This window comes from Arvicanthis niloticus, chromosome 26, assembly GCF_011762505.2.
Source record: "Arvicanthis niloticus isolate mArvNil1 chromosome 26, mArvNil1.pat.X, whole genome shotgun sequence".
Taxonomy (NCBI): Eukaryota; Metazoa; Chordata; class Mammalia; order Rodentia; family Muridae; genus Arvicanthis; species Arvicanthis niloticus.
The window spans coordinates 28,829,235-28,847,263 of NC_133434.1; positions in this window are offsets into that span (position 1 = coordinate 28,829,235).

Here is an 18,029-nt window from a genome sequence, read left to right on the forward strand (position 1 = left end):
AGCATCTGTATCAGGTAACTGATAGCTGCCTTCCTCTCTGATCCAAATGCAACTCATTCACATGAATACACACACACACACACACACACACACACACACACACACACACAGAGAGAGAGAGAGAGAGAGAGAGAGAAGATTTCAATAAAAACATCACAGCAGCTGACTCCTGCTTGAAGTATAGGTATGAGAATATTTATGAGACTAATCGGATGGGTGCTCGCTATCCACAGCCCTCTGCCATCAGTTCAACCCCCTTTCCAAGAGAGAATTAGCATTTCTCCTACAATTCTTCACTGTAATTTGTTTCACACTAATTTTTTTGGAAATTACCATGACACAGGAGACTATAACATTTCTATAACAACTCTCACTACTTCAAAGCCACACACTGTTTCTTCAGTAAAGCCAACTAGACATACATTGTCATGTATTCATATATTGTTCAACAATTTCACCAATGGAACTAAAATAGATTCTATCTATGGTAATCTCTCTAAAACTTAGACTCCTCCCACTGGATCTGAAGAGACAGATGTTTATAAATTCAAGATATCTGTAAACTGAAAGTGTTATGTCAGAGGGTTCTGTCTTTGCAGGCAGCCATAATCTTAATTCCTGGAGGACCACTAAAATAACAAGAAAACAATTACATATTGAAGCTTTTCATCCATCCAGCAGATGAAAATGTGAAGATACACTCTTCTATCTGAGCAATGTCTAAGAAGTTATATAGAGTCTCATTTCTTACTGATGAGACCATACATAAGTGAATATAGATACAATGTATGGGATTCGAGTATTTGGGGTCATAAATAAGAGAAAGCTTTCAAGTCACCTACACCAAGTATATCTAGCCACAAGAAAAGACTAAAATGTAATCCCAGCACTTGGGAGGCAGAGGCAGGCGGATTTCTGAGTTCGAGGCCAGCCTGGTCTACAGAGTGAGTTCCAGGATAGCCAGGGCTACACAGAGAAACCCTGTCTCGAAAAAAAAAAAAAAAAAAAAAAAAAAAAAAAAAAAGAAAGAAAGAAAGAAAATAAAAGACTGAAATGTTTCTTGAGTTAGGTGTGCAGTGACCACCTTCAGATTTCTCACAATGCTTAAAGAACAGCTGTTAGGAGGTGCTCCCATGCCCTCCCCCCAAACTCGATGATCCTTAACCTCCCCAATTGCTTCACATTTCCTCCTCTCCATCAAAGTGAAAATCTACAAATATGAATTTTGTGCCATGTTAAAATAACTTCTGGGACTTAACACACAAATAATTCATGAATCTTCTAAAACAAACAACACCAACAAAACCAAAACAAAAAAAAAAACCCATACTTGTGTGTTTGAAGCAAAGAAGCACTAAACACACTTTTCAAAAATTCTCCTGTTTCTCAGGACCAGTGATGAAAATGACAGTGCAGGCTTCTCCCTTGAAATCTTTCGATTTTCTAAGGTCTCCCCTTCACTTGTCAATGCTATCTGGGAGAGATACTATTATATACAAATTATCAGAGAGAATGTTACATGAGTTTGTAAGTTATTTTATTTCAAGAGCAAATATCTTATAATTTAGAAAAGCTAATATACTTTACATATTTGGCATTCTGATATGTGGAACTTCTATTCACTGTAGAGTTTAGACATGGTTTTAGTATTCTCTCAGAAGAGAAAAACAGTCATATGGACTTACAAAATGATTATTATCATCCCCAACTAGGAGCCTGCTTGAAATTGCCCTTTCTTCTCCTGGAGTCTATAAAACAGACTGCAAAAGGCTGTGAAAATGTGACTGAAAAAAACAGGTGCTGTAGCACTTGCCAGTGATCCCAGGACTAGAGAAGGGGAGTCGGGAAGATCAGAAGGTAAAGGTCATTCTTGACCACTTAGGAAGTTCAAGGCCAGCCTGGAACAGAAGAGGGATGAGACTGTGTCTCAATCAAGGAAAAGAAAAGGCATACTGTCCAGAACAATTCCAATACTTACCTTGTCAAGTTAAGTTGACTTTAGACCACATTGTTACTACAGAGTGAAGAGCTTCAGAGGCCCTGGTCTTTTGGCTGCTTCCTCACTGTCTTAAGTTTGAGATAGAATGTCACTATGTAGCCTTGGCTAGCCTGAAGCTTGCCATGCAACTGTTTGTATCTATGTTTCTTTGTTTTCATCCTAGCAAACATATAGTGAGATTGGAGGCAGAGACAGGAGAATCACCAGGAAAACCCTGGGCCAGGAAACCTTAGGTACACAGCACAGCCACAGAGAAACAAGAACCTGCTCAAAGGCATGGGAGATGAGAACCAACTCCTGAAATTTGTTCTCTGACCTCCACAAGTGTGCTATGGTATGTGCAGACACACACAGACACATACATTTAAATTAGTCAATAAACTGTAATTCTGTCTCTTTAGATATTCAGGATTTAAAATATTCTTTTATCTTAATTGTGTGTGTCAGTCTCTAGGAGTGTGTACATGATGATTGCACACGCCTAATTTATTGAAGCCAAAGTTTTAGAGGATGGAGCTGCCTGACATGGTTCCTAGGAAGCAGATTAAGGTCCTCTGCAAGAGCAGTTCACACACTCATCCACAGATCCATGCTTCCAGCTCCCGGGGTGTGTGGGTAGGTGGGCTGGTTGGTTAGTTGGTTTGTTAGTTCGAAAAGCAGGGGCCTCATTGCATAGCCTTGGTGGGCCTAGAACCTAAGGTGTAGACTGGGTGGCCTAGAATTTTTCTAAATAGACCAGTCTGGTCTTGAACTCACAGAGATCTCATGATTCTGGCTCTGGAATGGTAGAATTAAAGATATATACCACCATACTTGGAACTGGCTCTCACTTTCAATACAAAAAAAGTTTTAATGATAACAATATGTATTATTATAATTATATTTTCACGAAACATTCCATTTTACAAAGACACTGTAGCTCAGATTTTTAAACTATAAAAAAAAGTGATGAAAAAAATCTGAGCATCAGAAGGTAGAGGCAGACACAGGAAGATTTCTATGAATGGCAGGAAAGCCTGGTGTTTAGGCATCAGATCAACTTTAATTTTAAAATAACATACCTATTGTTATGTAGAGAATAATCTTTCAAAGTCTACCTTTCATGGAATAGATTTTTCATAAAGAAAATAAGATGGTTAGATCACATGTATCTCTTTAATTATATTCAATTTTATACATTAAGCCACCAACTGGGAAATGTAAAGGAATACAAGCAGAAAACACATAGGTACTTTTCCTACAACTTGAGGGTGATAACCAGCAGCTCTGGGTCTATTTCTGACACATGTCCAGGACCACTGTGCTTTGCTTGTTTCTTTGAATCAGTTTGTTCCATGGTTGCCAGGATCCATTATGAGCAAGACAGGCTTCCTCCCAGAATAAAAGCAGTAACCTCTTCTAGAGGTTAGAGATTGGAGAAGCCATACTTAAACATAAAGGTGAGGTGAAGTCCTCTGAGTTCTGTATTCCGTCTTTCAGGCCTGAAAGCCCCTGGAGTTGCTGCTGGGCCAGAGTTCTAGCAGACCTGCCCTGTTACCATCCTGAATGTGCTGGTACTCTCTCCCAGCCCCACCTTCTACACCACCATTGGTGCAGGGACTTTTGAGATTCTTCAGCTTGCCTCAAAGGCTGAATTCTGCCCATTAGTAGTATTGTCACAAACTCAGGGCTTTCTACAGCTGTCAGAAAAAATCTTAACAAATTTTCTAAAGTTGATCTGCTGCAGAATCTTGAAAAAAAAAACAGCTAAGGATAGGAACAAATATGGACTCTGATTATTAATTTATTAATTTAAACATATGTTGTTCTTTTTAAAAAGTATACATATATATACATATAAAGGTTTATTTATTTGTTTTATATGAGTACACTGTAGCTGTCTTCAGACAGGCCAGAAGGAGGCTTCAGATCCCATTACAGATGCTAGTCAGCCACCTTGTGGTTGCTGGGAATTGCATTCAGGTCCTCTGGAAGAGCAGTCAGTGCTCTTAACTGCTAAGCCATCTCTCCAGCCCCTTTTATAATACTTTTATTAATTCCTTTGTAATTTCAAACATGCACACTATGCATTTTGATCCTATTCACACAACCCCATATATCTCCCCTCTCCTCTTCCCTGATCGTCCTCTTTCCCTCCATGCCCACCCAGCTTCCTGTCCTCTCCAATGCAAGAATTGTCAATCCATCTGCTTTTAACTTTATTCTCTGTTTTTGAGACAGAGTTTCTCTGTATAGTACAGGCTGGCCTCAAACTTGAAATTCCTAGCATCAGCCTCCCGCATGCTGAGAATAAAGGGATGCACCTCTACAGCTGACAGCCAGATACATTTCTAAAAGAATAAGAGATTAAAAATAAAGGAATAAGTTGTACTATGACCCAGTACTTTTGTCAAAAAATTCTTTATTTATTTTATTTATGTATTGAAACACACCAGAAGAGGGATCCCATTACACATAGTTCTACACATACACAAACCTAGATAGAAGTTTACTTTTTTCTACTGACACTGAACCCTTTTCTACTCTCTTACAATATCTAGCGCCACCATGTGGCTGCTGGGACTTGAACCCAGAATCTCTGAAAGAGCAGTCAGTGCTCCTAACCATTGAGACATCTCTCCAGAGCAGCCCATTGCTTTTATGCCTAATACGGAAAGTAAAATGCTGGTGGATTGACACAAGAGCTCGTTTTGATACTGATGAATGCCTGACCCAACGGTTTATTTTACATGTATGATCTCCTTGCCTGTATGGACACCACATGCATGCATTGTCAGCGGAGATTGGAAGAGAACATCAGATATGCTATACTTTCAGAGTCTGTGAGCTGCCATGTGGATGCTGGGAGTTGAGCCCTGAGGTCCTCTGCAAGAATAACAAGTGATGAGCCATCTCTCCAGACCTGACTCTTCACATTAGGCCCTGTGATACAGTGCTCACAGCACTGTCAGACAGAGTAGCTCTGCTGAAGGGGGCCCTCAAATGCTCAGTCTCCTAGTCTCGGGTAAATGACAAAACTTCTGAAAAGTTAAAAAGAAAACAATGACAGACTGACAGGAGGGTGACTTTGTAAACCTATTGTCTTTCCTATTGTATGTCCTTCTGGACACGGTCTCTACCCATCACCTTCTGGCAACATACGTAATGACTGTACTTCTCTCAGTCAAAGAGGGCTTACCTAGTGTGTGAGAAGTCCAGGGTTCAAATGCAGAAACAAAATAAAATTGGTTAGTCTTCTCTCTCTGTCTTTGTCCCCCCCCCCCCAGTTCCTTTCTCTCTTTTTCACTCTCTATATCTCTCCCATTCTCTTTTCTTTTTTCTTTCTTCCTTACTTTTCTCCCTTCCTTCCCTCCCTCCTTCCTTCCCTCCCTCCTTCCTTCCCTCCCTCCTTCCTTCCTTCCTTCCTGCCTGCCTGCCTTCCTTCCTTCCTTCCTTCCCTCCTTCCTTCCTTCCTTTCTTTCCTTTGATTTAGGTTTCTCTATTATGTAGCTCTGGATATCCTGGAACTTGCTATGTGAATCAGAGATCCACCTGCCCCTGTCTCCAGAGTGCTGGGATTAGTTCAGGAGAGTGTTGTGTTAACCAGCTTCTTCAGTACCTTCTACCATATTCTACACATATACAAATCTAGACATACCTTCATTTTTTCCTAGGAACAGTGAACTATCTTCTTCTTCTCCATTTGTTATTATTTCTTGATCGGTAGGCATTATTCTCAGGATAAGGTCAGGAAATTCTAGAACTATGTAAAAAAAAGTAAGCAGAATTGCAAAATGTAAAATTATACAAATGAAACCAATCACCCAACTCCAACAATCTCAGAATATATCATGCAACTCAATTCACTGACTTTTTGGTCTATTTGTGTGTCTCCTGGGTTTTTTGTTCTTTTTCAGACAAGGTCTCCCTATGTAGCCCAGGCTGACTCAGAAATCATTAGGGTAAATCAGGATAGCCTCAAATCTGTAATCCTCCTGCTTAGGTTCCCAAGTGCTGGGATTGCAAATGTGCACCAAACCTGCCTGAGTGTACATTTTCAAGCAAATTCGGGTCCCCTTTCATTTCACCTTTCTTCACCTAAATACTCTTCTATGTCCCCTGTGAAAGTCTTCTTCAGTCTTCAAAGCTTCATAGCCTACTACAGGCTGGTATTCTATACCCCTCTTTGCCCAAACCCTGGATGCCAGAACTTCCAGAGACTTGACTCTCTGGCACACCCTTCCGGTTTGCACCACTTATGAATTAGCTTCAGTTGGAGTGTGGCTCTCTCTACTTCAGAGTAGAAACATAATGAACTTCCCACCCTGGTGAGCTTGTGCTAAGCACACCAGGTCATTGTGCATCCCTTTATAAAAGAGAGTTGCCCTGCTGGCTTACTCTCATTTTGTTCATGTGTCTCTTTCTGTGACACTGGGAGCATCCTCAAATTATATTTTAAATGCCAAGCATGAGATTTGTTTTTCTAGTTTCTTCCTTTCCGCCTGCCTTCATTTCTTACTGTTCTTTCTTCTAGACAGTACTCATGCATCTCAGGCTGACTGGGATACTAACTTATAGTCAGTATGTATAGTCACTATGGATGACTTTGGATTTCTGATTCTCCTGCCTCCATCTCCCATGGGCTGGGATTACAGGCACACAGTACCTTGTTTGACTCATGTAGTGCTGGATATGCAACCCGGGCTCCCAGTCTTCAGAGCAGGTATTCTACAGACTGAACTACACTCCCTGCCCTGATTTCTGTATCTCTTTAAGTCTTTTTGTTTGTTTGTTTGTTTTGTTTTGTTTGTTTTTCGAGACAGGGTTTCTCTGTGTAGCCCTGGCTGTCCTGGAACTCACTCTGTAGACCAGGCTGGCCTCAAACTCAGAAATCTGCCTGCCTCTGCCTCCCAAGTGCTGGGATTAAAGGCGTGCACCACCACCGCCCGGCTCTTTAAGTCTTTTTTATCTAAATGGTCTACCAGAGTAGACCATTTTTATTTTTCTACAGCTTTAAGTTGAAGAAAGCTTCTTACTGTAGTGTAGATGTACATGCTTAGGTTATGATAAGATTTAACTCACCATCCTCCTGTGCAAACTTGAACCTGATTCGGTTGATTTGGTTCATGTGTGATTTGGAGACAAGCATATTTCAGAGCTGCTCTGTTTCACATCAGGGCCATATAATACCAAGGTGACAAAGTTTCGAAAACTGTATGTGTGTGTTTGTGTCTGTATAAAGTATAAATATTACATACATATAATATGTAAATATATAGGCCGGTTTTTGTGGTTGTTGGAGACAAGGTTTCTCTTTGTAGCAAAGACTGTCCTATTACTAGCTATGTAGACCAGGCTGACCTCCAACTCCCAGAGTTCCCCCTGCTTGTCCCTCCTTAGTGCTAGGATTAAAGTCATGCACCACCAACCTGGATCAGAATGGTTATATTAACCAGTGCATTCAGGAAGCATCATCCGATCCTTCCATTGCAGAATTCTCATGAGCTTTTCTGCATTTTAAAGATGGAGTCTGGTCATGTAGCCTCAGTTTGCCTGGACCTCTCTATGAAAACCAGGCTGCCAGGCAGTGGTGGTGCACGCCTTTAATCCCAGCATTTGGGACGCAGAGGAAGGCAGGTTTCTGAGTTCGAGGCCAGCCTGGTCTACAAAGTGAGTTCCAGGACAGCCAGGGATACACAGAAACACCCTGTCTTGAAAAACAAAACAAAATACACACACACACACACACAAAAAAAAAAAAGAAAGAAAGAAAGAAAGAAAGAAAGAAAGAAAGAAAGAAAGAAAAGAAAATTACGCTGGCCTTGAACTCAGAGCTCCACCTGTCTCTGCCCCTCTGGAGGGGTGAAATTAAAGGCCTGTGTCACCAACTCCCAGCCCCTCTCTTGACCTTATTTTTTTAGATTAATTTTTATTGGATATTTTATTTACATTTCAGATATTATCTCCTTTCCCAATTGCCCCCCAACCAGAAACCCCCATCCCATCCCTTTCCTCCTGCTTCTATGAGGATGTGCCCCCACTGACCCACCCAATCTCTCCTTCCCACTCTCGAATTCCCCACACTGGGGCATCCAGCCTTCACAGGACCAAGGACCTCCTCTCCCACCTATATGTTGAGCATTTCTTAAGGTGCTTCCCAGCCATAAAAATTTCCTCAGTTGAGAATTCTTTGTTTAGCTCTGTACCCCATTTTTAATGGGGTTATTTAGTTGTCTGGAGTCTAATTTCTTGAGTTCTCTGTATATATTGGATATTAGCCCTCTATTGGATGTAGGATTGGTAATGATCTTTTCCCAATCTGTTGGTTGCCGTTTTGTCTTATTGACAGTGTCCTTTGCCTTACAGAAGCTTTGCAATTTTATGAGGTCTCATTTGTCAATTCTTGATCTTAGAGCATAAGCCATTGGTGTTCTGTTCAAGAAAATTTTCCCTGTGCCCATGTGTTCAAGGCTCTTCCTCACTTTCTCTTCTATTAGTTTCAATGTATCTGGTTTTATATGAAGGTCCTTTATCCACTTGTAGTTGAACTTTGTACAAGGAGATAAGTATGGATCAATTTGCATTCGTCTACATGCTGACCTCCAGTTGAACCAGCACCATTTGTTGAAAATACTGTTCTTTTTCCACTGGACAGTTTTAGCTCCTTTGTCAAAGATCAAGTGACCATAGGTGTGTGGGTTCATTTCTGGGTCTTCAGTTTTATTTCATTGATCTGCCTGCCTGTAAAAATGTCCATTTTTACTATATTAATCCTGCCAACCCATGAGCATGGAGATCTTTCCATCTTCTGAGATCTTTGATTTCTTTCTTCATACAGATTTTTTACTTGCTTTGTTAGAGTTACACCAAGGTATTTATATTATTGGTTACTATTGTGAAGGGTGTCATTTCCCTAATGTCTTTCTCAGCCCGTTTATCCTTCAAGTAGAGGAAGGCCACTGATTTGTTTGAATTAATTTTATATCCAGCCACTTTGCTGAAGTGTTTATCAGATTTAGGAGTTCTCTGGTGGAAGTTTTAGGGTCACTTAAGTATACTATCATATCATCTGCAAATAGTGAAATTTTGACTTCTTCCTTTCCTATTTGTATCCTTTTGACTTCCTTTGGTTGTCTAATCGCTCTGGCTAGGACTTCCAGTACTATATTGAATAGGTAGGGTGAGAGTGGGCAGCCTTGTCTAGTCCTTGATTTTAGTGTGATTGCTTCAAGTTTCTCTCCATTTAGTTTGATGTTGGCTACTGGCTTGATATATATTGCTTTTACTATGTTTAGGTATGTGCCTTGAATTCCTGATATTTCCACGACTTTTAACATGAAGAGATGTTGAATTTTGTCAAATGCTTTCTCGGTATCTAGTGAGATGATCATGTGTTTTTTTTTTTCTTTGAGTTTGTTTATATAGTGGATTATATTGATAGATTTCTGAATATTGAACCATCCTTGCATTCCTGGGATAAAGCCCACTTGATCATGATGAATGACTGTTTTGATGTGTTCTTAGATTTGGTTTTGGAGAAGAGTATTTTTGCATAGATATTCATAAGGGAGATTGGTCTGAAGTTTTCTTTATTTGTTGTGTCTTTGTGTGGTTTAGGTATGAACATAATTGTGGCTCCATAGAACAAATTGGGTAGTGTTCCTTCTGTTTCTATTTTGTGGACTAGTTTGAAGAGAATTGGTATTAGGTCTTCCTTGAAGGTCTGATAGAATTCTGCACTAAAACCATCTGGTCCTGGGCTTTTTTTGGTGGGGAGACTTTTAATGACTGCTGCTATTTCTTTAGGGGTTATGGGACTGCTTAGATGGTTTATCTGCTCCTGATTTAACTTTGGTACCTGGTATCTGTCTAGAAAATTGTCCATTTCATCCAGATTGTCCAGTTTTGTTGAGTATAGGCTTTTGTAGTAGGATATGATGATTGTTTTAAATTTCCTTGATTTCTGTTGTTATGTCTTTCTTTTCAGTTCTGATTTTATTAATTTGGATACTGTCTCTGTGCCCTTTGATTACTCTGGCTAAGGCTTTATCTATCTTGTTGATTTTCCCAAAGAAACAGCTCTTGGTTTTGTTGATACTTTGTATAGTTCTTTTTGTTTCTATTTGGTTGATTTCAGCCCTGAGTTCGATTATTTCCTGCCTTCTACTCCTTTTGGGTGTCTTTGCTTTTTTTGTTCTAGAGCTTTCAGATGTGCTGTCAAGTTGCTAGTGTATGCTCTTTCCTTTTTTTTTTGTTTTTTGTTTTTGTTTTTGTTTTTGTTTTTGTTTTTGTTTTTTTGCAGGCACTTGGAGCATGAGTTTTCCTCTTAGCACTGCTTTCATTGTGTCCCAAAAGTTTTGGTATGTTGTACCTTCATTTTCATTAAATTCTAAAAAGTCTTTAATTTCTTTCTTTTTTTCTTCCTTGACCAAGTCATCATTAAATAGAGTGTTGTTCGGCTTCCAGGTGTATGTGGGCTTTCCATTGTTTCTGTTATTTTTTATTATACTATTATTATTATTTTGGTTTTTCAAGACAGGGTTTCTCTGTATAGCCCTGGCTGTACTGGAACTCACTCTGTAGACCAGGCTGGCCTCGAACTCAGAAATCTGCCTGCCTCTACCTCCAAAGTGCTGGGATTAAAGGTGTGTGCCACCACTGCCCGGCTGTTTTTGTTATTATTGAAGATCAGCCTTAGTCGTGGTGATCTGATAGGATGCAAGGGATCATTTCAATGTTTGTATATTAGTTGCCTGTTGTGTGATCAATTATATGGTCAGTTTTGTAGAAGGTACCATGAGGTACTGAGAAAGTTATATTCTTTTGTTTTAGGATCTCTTGACCTTTTTAACCAGATGCTATATCAGTTACATTTCCATTGCTGTGATAAAATAGCCTAACAAGAGCAAGCTAAGGGAAAGGGGGTTTATATTGACTCACAGTTTGAGGGTACAGCCCTTTGTAGTGGGGAAGTCATTGCAGCAGAAGCTGAAGGCAGCTGGTCACATTGTATCCACCTTCAAGTAGCAGACAGCAGTGAATGCTGGTTCTCTGCTCACTTTGTTTTTTCATCCAGTCCAGGTGCCCAGGCTGCCCACTTTCAGGGTGATTCTTCCCACCTCAGTTAACCTAATGTAGATAATGCTTCACAGACAAGTGTGGAGACTTGTCTCCTAGGCCATCCTAGACCATGTCCAATGAACAGTGGAGAGTAACCATCCAATGAACAGTGGAGAGTAACCATCCAATGAACAGTGGAGAGTAACCATCCAATGAACAGTGGAGAGTAACCATCCAATGAACAGTGGAGAGTAACCATCCAATGAACAGTGGAGAGTAACCATCCAATGAACAGTGGAGAGTAACCATCCAATGAACAGTGGAGAGTAACCATCCAATGAACAATGGAGAGTAACCATCACACTTGTTTCCATCCTCTGGCTGATATTGCCTGAATACTCACGAACCCACAGTCCATCGGGGGCTTTGAAAAGAGGCCATTCTAAACCTAGCACTCACCAGAGAAGGGATGAACTTGGCTGTAAATTCTCCCTAAAAAAAAAAAAAATGTTCCTGGCATCTCAGAATTTTTTTGAACTAGTATATTTATGTTCAAATTTCCAAAAACTATCATCATAAAACTTTCAAAGAAGAAGGTTCCAAGCTCTTCTAAATTTCTGTCAAATGAAGCCTGCAAACCTTTCATTTCAGCATCTTGTTTGTTGGCCTTCAGAGGCTTAAATTTGTCCAAGTCTGGGGAGAGGGCCATTCTTCCAGAGGACCCAGGTGTGATTTCCAGGATCCACATTGCAGGCTTACAACCACCTGTATCTCCAGTTCCCAGGGATCGGATGACCTCTCCGACCTATGAAGTTTACTGGCTTGCTTCCCATGACTTGCTCAGCCTGCTTTGTTATAGAATCCAGAACCACCTGCCCAAGGATATCATCACCCATAGTAGTTTGCATCCTTTCCCACCAATCACTAAGTAAGAAAATGCTCTACAGGCTGGCCCCCAACCCAATCTTTTTCTCCTTGTTTGTTTGTTTGTTTGTTTGTTTTTTCAAGACAGATTTTCTCTGTGTACCTCCTGTTAACCTAGAATTCACTCTGTAAACCAGGATGGCTTCGAACTCACAGAGCTCCACCTACCTCTATTCACAGCCCAGGTTCATGGAGGTGTTTCCTCAGTCAAGCTTTCCTCCTCTCAGATGACTATAGTTAGTGTCCAGTTGACACAACTGTAGCCAGCACAGTATTCTGACTGCAGTATTTTGGGGAAAAAAAATCTCCTCAAATGTATCCAGAACCTATAAGCATCTATAAAAAAAATTGTCAACCAGCCTGAAATTAATTCTGGTTATTCCCTTTAGGGAAAGAAAAGATGATGGAAACAATTTTCTCCAGGAGTGAAATCTCCATGGAGATGACTATTCCAGATTGCGTAGAGGGTCTGGTAGGACTGGATATGGGAGGGAAGGAGACATGCTAAGCGCTGGGCATTCTTCAGGAAACTTGCATCTTTCACTAAGCAGGGACCTGCAAGCCGTGACTCCCTTGGCTTCTCATCAGATGCCCAGGTCCTCCCATTCTGTGAGCTCCAGGGTTGCCTTATCTCTTCCTGAAGATCCAAAGGATAAGGATGCAGAGACGACTACGTATGGGGAACTCTGTCCTAAGGGCTGAGGTCTCCCATGTTCCCCAAACCTCACCCAGTAGGTCTGGTTTCTTACGATCCTGTAGATCTCAGAAATGTTACCTGAAGAATTTTACACCTGAGATAAAGGGTTGGCCCTGAGGTAAGGGTGCTTGCTTCCAAGTCCTTTGACCAGATTGTGATCCTGGGAACCACATGGTGTATGTAGAAAATCAGCTCCTGAAAGTTGTCCTCTGACCTCCACATCTCTCTCCCCATAATAAATAAATGTAGTAATAATTTTTGGGAAATACAGATCAGGGCCCATTAGTCTCTGAATGTCTGCAGTTTTCTGTACTTTCAAGGCAAGGGTATTAGTTCCTTTTCTGTTTAATTATTTTAATTCTGTGTATACAGGGGAGTATATGTACATGAATTCAAGTGCCCATAGAAGCAGGAGGTGTCAGGACCCCTGGAGCAGGGGTTATAAGTAGTGGTTATAAGCTGCCTGGTGTGAGTGCTGGTAATTGTACACAGATCCTCAGGAAGAGCAGTGTGTGCTTTTAACCACTGAGCCATCTTGCCAGCCCCTACTTTTCTTTTAATATGATAAAATACTCTGACCAGAAGCAACTTAAGGAAGAGGGTTTTTTGTTTGTTTGTTTGTTTGTTTGTTTGTTTGTTTTTGGATTATGGTTCTGAGGGGAGAGTCCATAATGTGAGGATGGCATGGAAGCAGGCAGCCAGAGTAAGAACTGAGAGAACACACCTTCAACCTTGTGTAGAAAGTAGAAAGGGCAAGCTGGATTGGGGTGGGGTTATAAACTCTCAAAGTGCTCCCCAACACACTGTGACATAATTCCTCCCAGGCATCTGTCTCCATGTCCTAAAAGTTTCATAATGCCCCTCAAACAATGGGACCAAGTGTTCAAGTACATGAACCCATGGGGGGGGGGGGACAATTTTCATTCAAAACAACATAGCAAGTTTCACGTTTGTTCAGAACGTACCTGCTATTCAGTGAACAGCTGCTCACCAAAGGCACTGCACCAACCCTGACCAGCAGGAATTAAGACACGGAACGACCGGTTCCTTCTCACAGCAGTTTACTCAGGATGCTTAGCAGTTGGTAGTCAAGATGGCGAGCCCGTGATCCCTTCCCGGGCACAGCTTATAAACCCTGCCAGGAGCCCATGAACTCATGCCACGTATCATCTCTCCATAGGCTCGTGACACTTGCGTAAGATCAGGCCACCTTGAAGCACAGCCTTCACACCTAATAAGGACTTGTTTATCACTTGGCCCTCGGGTGGCCATCGCCATCTTGGGGCAAGGTTCTTATGGCGCCTAACAACCAAACTGGAGAGGCTAATGTGTGCCGAGCAACCCTCTGCCTGTCATTGAGCTGAGTGTGTCCCTTCAAGACTGCTTCATACTCCACCACGTCCCCTTACTGCCATTCTTTTTTTTGGAGTCTAGAAGAGGGTGGACACCTCATGACCAACAAAATATACTAGTGACACTGTAGAACCAACAGCGGGGAAAAGAAACAGAGCCAAGGCGAGCATGAGAACAAAGGCTGCCAAGGGCCGCCCAGAAAGGGACTGAGAGAATGAAGGGTGAAGAGAAGTGGGTGAATAGAGACTCAGAGACAAGGCTTGATGGAAGCTGAAGGACACCAAAGAGCAGAGCAACAAAGTGGGTGATCTATGAGGACACTTGAAGGAGAGGCTTAGACCTCAGAAGGTCCGGGAAGAGTGACCCCAGTGCAGATTGATGGGAACATCTGTATCCCGATGGTGCCATGGCAACCTTGCTTATGGCTGGCATCATGAGGTGATCTCAGCCTACTGTACCCCATTTTCCTATGTAATAGCTATTTTAGCACTGGCCCATGGACTGGATAATGAACAATACAGGAAGAAGAAGAAGAAAAGGTGAACATTACAAGGGCCTGTGTGCATACACCCACACATACTGCTGACTTCTCTACCGAGACCAGGAAATAATAGGGGCGCCTAGAGGACTGAAACTGTGAATTTTCTTAAGATGGGGTAATGGAACCCACATTATCAAGAGGTTGGAGATGAAGGATGAAGAGAAAATGTTTGCCTGCAATTTGCTATTCTTTTGTTCTCAGATTCCAGAGAGGCTTATTAAGACTAAATACTAAAACCACAAAAATGATCCAATAGCAAAGCATTGGAGGATGATTTTAGTTAGAAGAGTCAAGGATAGAACACAGAAATTAGATTTAGAAACCGGACAGGAGGAACTGTGCAGCAGGAAGAAGCCAAGCTCTGATTGGCCAAGGGACATGATGCATAAAGAATGGAACACCTGGGTGTCCTATCATAAAACAAACATCTGGGTGGTAGATATAAACAACAGACAGACAGACAGACAGACAGACAGACAGACAGACATCTCTCTGGCTTCATGGGTGTTTAATTAGTTAAAACTCCTTTATATTAAGACCTCCAACCAAACAAGAAAGATGAGCAAGCCTTGGGGAAGCAAGACAGAAAGAAACATTCCTCCATGGCCTCTGCTTCAGTTCTCGGCTCGACTCTGACTTTCCTCAGTCGTAGAGCGTGACGTGACCTAAGACTCATAAGCTCAAGTAAACGCTTTCTTCCCCAACTTACTTTTGGTCATAGGGTTTTATCACAGCACTAGAAATCCTAACTAAGTCAATCGATAAAATATTGTAATACAGATTTTAAGAACACTGCTTAAATGAAGGGCTCAGAAAGATGGTTTATACCCAAGGAGTGGGCATGGACCTAGGGAGAACAGTTAGTTGAAAGGACATTCACAACAGAGATTCTAACTACTGGGCAGGGTCTGTGTTGGGCAGGTAGCCTTGGAAAGTTCTTATAAATAAGAGTGGTGCCTTAGAATCATCTGCAACTCCAGTTCCAGTTAAGCTGCCTGCCACCTCAGTCCCTTTTGTGCACCAAGAATGCAAGGTTCATGGTGCACAGACATACACATGGGGAAACATCTATATGCAGAAAATCAATCCCACTGAGAGAGAAAGATTGATTGGTTTAGGGAAAGAATGAAGCATAGCTTCCTGTGGGTGTTGTACTTCACTGTCCTTACAATTTCTTCTGTAGGAGTCTGGGGGGATTTTTAAAGTTTTTAATCATCAAAGTTTATCTAGGAAATCCAAATGAAGCCTCAGGGAGTTTTACTGGACAGAAGCTGGTGACTCCAGTGGTTGAATTAGGGAAAAGCTGGAAGAAGCTGAGGAGGAGGGCGACCCTAGAGGAGGACCAGCAGTCTCAACTAACCTGGATCCCTGAGATCTCAGACACTGAGGCACCAACCAGGACCACCAGCCCAGGGATGGCACCACCCACAATAGACTGAGCTTGATCACTAACTGAGAAAATGCCTTACAGCTGAATCTCATGGAGGCATTTCCCCAACTGAGGCTCTTTCTCTGTGATAACTCCAGCTTGTGTCAAGTTGACACACAAAAGCAGCCAGCCAGTACAGAGTTCTTCCTGTTCTCACAATGACATTTGGTGGCATTTATTTCACATGCTGCTGTTTGCCTATGTTTGCCAGTGTTGTGACATGTCTGTGCTGAACTGGGTCACTGCTCCACAAATCCAATGGCCATTCTGTCGACTGTGGAAATGTCTGGGAATATTCGTCCGCCCATGCTGAGGAGACTAACAGCACTGTACCTGTGTGTTCTAAAATTCTCATCTCAAGTGTGTGTGTGTGTGTGTGTGTGTGTGTGTGTGTGTGACTAAGAGGTGCTCAGTTCTTCAGTTCTGTAGAGGACTAAGCGGTGTGTGTTTTACATCCTTTTCCTATTCAGAATACTTGCTTTCCATTCTCTTCTCACACTGGACACCAGCATTCATCTTCCCAGTTAAAAACTAGCAAGGCATAGTGAGGCATGGTGGCACTGCCTTTAATCACGGCACTGGGAAGGCAGAGGCTGATAGAGGCAGGTGAGTTGAGGCCAGCCTGGTCTATAAAGCTAGTTCCAGAGCAGCCAAGGCTACATAGAAAACAACGACAAAATCAAACAAACAAATAAACAAACAAACAAACAAAAAAAAAAACCCAGACAGAATCCAGCAAGGCAAATGATATTTTTTAAAAAGGGAGAATTATTCCATCAAAACCCTTTCTCTGTCTCTGTCTTTCTGTCTCTCTGTCTCTCTGTCTCTCTGTCTCTCTGTCTCTCTTTCTCACTCTCTGAGATTAGGTCTTATGTAGCCAAGGCTGCCCTTTGTCAAGGATTAAGGGGATAAGAAAACAAACAGATTCTCTTTGTCACTCCCTGCAGCCTGAGGGGTCTCCTTAATCTTTTTTGGGGGGACCTCAACCGGAATTCACAGCTTTGGTATAGAGAATCATTTCAGGTCATAAACAGCCAGTATAGATTAGTTTGGGTTAATGTGTGTGTGAAATTGACACAAGTCTTTTGAGAATATATGAAACCTCAACTGAGAAAAATAGCCTCCTGTAGCCAAGCCTGTGAACCATTTCTGTCTGTCTGTCTGTCTGCCTGTCTCTGTCTCTCTCTCTTCCTCCCTACCTTCCCCTCTCCCCCCACCCCGTGTGTGTGGTGTGTGTGTGTGCGTGGTGTGGGTGTGTGGGTGTGTGGTGTGTGTATGGTGTGTGTGTGTGTTGAGAACTGCTCTAGCCCACGTTTGGGGGCCAGAAATGTTGCGGCCCGAGCTGCCCCATGTTGGGCGCCAAAAATGTTGCGGCCTGCTCTGCCCCACGCTTGGGGGCCCAAGTGTTGCGGCCTGAGCTACCCCACGTTTGGGGGCCAAAGTGTAGGGGACTCTGTCAGTGTTGGAACCCGCACTGCCAAAAACTTTGGGGGCTAAACTGTTAGAGCCCACACTGCCCCAAGCTGCTCTAGTCTGTGGGTCAGGGTTCAGCAAGAGAGAGAGTGAGGACAGACTCGAAGAATGGAGACCAGACAGAGTGTGATTCAATCCCGTTTATTCTTCAGTCTCTCTTCCTAGTCCAAGTCCCAAGTCTTGAGTTCCTAGTCTCTAGTCCCTAGTGCCTCCAAGTTCTTTCTCTAAGTGCTAAGTGCCTAATACCTACTAATCTCTTCTATCTCAAGTGTTTACTACCAAGTGCCTAATACTTAATAATAATTTCTTCTGTCTGCCTCTCGCCTTTTATATGTCTCACTTCTAAGCCACGCCTTTAAGTCACACCCTAAGTCATGCCCTTAGGTCTTATCTCTAAATCACACCTTAAGTCATGCCCTTAAGTCTCGGCTCTAAATCATATCTTTAAGTCTCACACACCCAAGGGAAGATCCTGGGTATCTAAAACAAGATGTTATCAGAGTGTGCTCAGCTGTTGTAGGCTATTGAAATCAAATCTCTTGTCAGGGTATATGGCTCAAGATGGCTGCAAGGA